This window comes from Salvelinus sp. IW2-2015, unplaced genomic scaffold (genome assembly GCF_002910315.2).
Source record: "Salvelinus sp. IW2-2015 unplaced genomic scaffold, ASM291031v2 Un_scaffold4809, whole genome shotgun sequence".
Classification (NCBI taxonomy): Eukaryota; Metazoa; Chordata; class Actinopteri; order Salmoniformes; family Salmonidae; genus Salvelinus; species Salvelinus sp. IW2-2015.
In genome coordinates, this window is record NW_019946078.1 from 90,282 (window position 1) to 93,675 (window position 3,394).

At 41.3% G+C, this 3,394-nt stretch overlaps 1 pseudogene; it reads left to right on the forward strand.

Annotated features, from left to right (window-relative positions):
- Nucleotides 1-1,003: 1,003 nt before the first annotated feature.
- LOC112077662 (ER lumen protein-retaining receptor 2-like) lies at nucleotides 1,004-2,956 on the forward strand (annotated as a pseudogene).
- The last annotated feature ends 438 nt before the right edge of the window (nucleotides 2,957-3,394 follow it).

Below are 3,394 nucleotides of genomic sequence, written 5' to 3' on the forward strand. Positions count from 1 at the left end.
GTGATTGTCTTCCGTGTCTGTATGTATGTTCGTACCACACGGGACTGTAGCGTTTGTTTGTAGTCTGTACCTGTTCGTGCGTTCTTCGTGTATATGTAAGTTCTCATGTTTTAGGTCAGTCTACGTCGTTTTGTTATTTGTACTATTCAAGTGTTTTTCGTGTTTCGTCGTTCTGTTAATAAATATTCATTATGTATTCATCACCGCTGCGCCTTGGTCCGCTCATTCAACACAAGACGTCCGTTACATTAGGTGGCAAGGAATCAATGCATTCTCACTCAAAAGTAGTCGCAAATGCTACATTTATGTCTCATATTAGCTGAACACATCCTATATTCTTAACACTCCCACACGTTTTCTCATTGACCTTGCTTGCATTGGAGGCATTGCATGGTGCCCCTTTGAGGCATTAGGATCTGCAAGTTTATAGCATCTTCCCATTCAGTTTATGGATGGGACAGCATAAGATGGAGACTCAGTTTTTTTTTGTTAACCTATTATATTACAGAAGCAAGTGCATGTTGGTCTGATCCTGATAGCTCCACCTTTCCTGAAGTGAATGCATTATCCCATGCATAAAATGCATAATGTCTTSTGAGGAGTGTMTKTTTTTCTAATACCAGTCACTSTAATATATGGAKTAAATAAGATTTATTGTGCACAATTACAATTAGGCCTACATGGAGATGCATTAGTTGCAGAGTGAACACCCTGGTCTTGAGATGCTGCTGCATTTCTTGATGTAGTTTCAGCAAACAGATACCGTTTATTTACCCTCTAYTCAGACAAAAGGGTTTCTCTCATTCACATTTCCAACTGCTGTTAATAAGATACTATCACACTTGCAGCTCTGACRGGGCAGGGGCTTGCAAAGGAAGACTATTTCAGAAGTTGTYAAGGACTTGCCTTTCTTCCAYAACTTGTTCTTGAAGTGATGCAAAACTAGAAGAAGAATTTCTTATTTCATTCCCAGGTATTATCTGTCCTACTGTTGTAAAACTGGTTGTCCCTTCCAGGTATCTCCGGGAAGAGCCAGATCCTATTTGCTTTGGTCTTCACTACTCGCTACCTGGACCTCCTCACCTCCTTCATTTCCCTCTACAACACCACCATGAAGGTAAGAGGATGGCTGGGCCTTAATAATGAGCCTTCCTTTCCTTCTCTCCATACCTCCAAACCACTGATAGTATTGATTAAGTGTTATGAGTTAGGCCAGGCGGAATCTGTGGAATCCCTTACAGAGTTGTCTGCATAAGCAATTGACAACGTCKTCACCAAATCTCTCTGGGGCTTCAGATAAGTTCTATCTGTAGATTTCTTCTGGCACAAGTCCTTATGAGAGACGGTCTAGACTGTGCTACTATTTCTTCACAGCACCATTAACAAGGGATACGCTCATTTTCTCCCTCTCCTCTTCCCTGCAGGTGATCTACATTGGTTTTACCTGATCTACGTGAAGTTCAAGGGCACCTACGATGGGAACAACAGCTTCCGAATGGAGTTCCTAGTGGTTCCTGTAGGGGGCCTCGCCTGCCTGGTCAACCATGACTTCTCTGTCCTAGCGGTTAGAGACATTTACATTACATATGAAGGAGAAACCCCTAGTTGATGGCTACTTAACCTATTCCATATGGTCAGTTGTGAGAGAGCTGGCGGATGAGATTAATGGCTAATATACAGTGTTGTGTGTTTGTCTTTCTATCAGATCCTGTGGACATTCTCCATCTACCTGGAGTCGGTGGCCATCCTGCCCCAGCTCTTCATGATCAGTAAGACGGGCGAGGCGGAGACAATCACCACCCACTACCTGTTCTTCCTGGGTCTCTACCGGGCCCTGTACCTCTTCAACTGGATATGGCGCTTTTACTTCGAGGGTTTCTATGACATGATTGCCATCGTGGCCGGCATGGTGCAGACCATCCTCTACTGCGACTTCTTCTACCTTTATGTCACCAAAGATTAGTGTCCACCTAAATGCCCACCTCTGATTTATGTTCTGKCATCTGTGTATTCGCTGTTTGACCTTCTGGTATTTTATGTGTGCGTAAGTAAGCATTGTTGGAGTAATTGATGGTTGNTGTGTATTCGCTGTTTGACCTTCTGGTATTTTATGTGTGCGTAAGTAAGCATTGTTGGAGTAATTGATGGTTGAGTTTGTAGGACTACATCATATRCTAAATGAGTTATACTCTATCTAGATACAGTTTGGATGTTGTAGTGCACAGGAGTCAGCACATTGCAAGGGGAATGCATTAAAAAAAAATAATTGGACCCTCTGACATGTATCTCTATAATCCTCAGTGCTGAAAGGAAAGAAGCTGAGCCTGCCAGCATGAGAGGTTCAGACYGAGACCCCGTGTCTCCCAGCAGACTCAGGGTGCGTGGAGATGACATCACGGGAACCCCGCTGAGCAAGCACAAGATGCCTGAGACACAGAGCGACTCAAGGAGAAAAACACTAGTCTTCTTCATGAGTTACTTTGAACTGGTAAACAACGGCTCCAAAACTGAATGAGAGGTCATCCCAGTTCTTCACACAGTCTTCAGATATCTGTGTTTAGCATCTTGCCTTGCCTTTTCTCATTGCTGTTCAAAATAGAAAGAAAACATGTTTTTTTCGACATGTGAGGTGTGCTCTTAATGATGGTTCAACATGCCTTGTATCGATTAGGGTTGACTCAATGCAAAGTACCATTCCAAACTTCTAAATGAAATGTAGTCTTTATGATTAAAATGGAAAAGATGTGTCTAGGAGTGTTATGTAATGATGATTTTATTTCTTGCTATTTTTTCATACATTGTTTTTTACATGACTATTCACAACTACATTTACATATGTTTTGTACGTGGTCTTTCTTTTGGATATCCCAGTTTGCACTCTTCTCTTGAAAAATGTATCCTTCAAAGCCCACTTCCTGGTTCTTGTGTTCATATATCTGTTTGCCCAATTATTTTTCTCAATTTGCCCTTTTATCATTTTTGCTCAAATTTGCTTCTCAATGCAGTTGTCAAATTTGACATAAAATTGCCAAAATGCTTTATTTTCTGAAAAGCATAAATTCTTCATCTTGGTGTCCTCCATTTATGTACATACTTGACATTCTAAGATGAAGTTCCCCTCTTAACATGATACATATCACCMTTCACATCACCAACCAAAATAAGTTTATTGCATTACTTCGGTCCATCCTCAGTTTGTTCAACATTGGATGACTGTAAGTAATTTAGGGGTCCGTATCAGTAAATGTGCTTCCTGATATGACTATTTGGTTTATGTTTTCAATGTAGTCATAGACTAAGTGTCACTGATGTAGAGAGGGAGGAGGCAGTCGCAGGTTTAGAACTACTGAGTTTATTTCAGCACCATAGATCAAAGTGGGATGAAACCCAAACG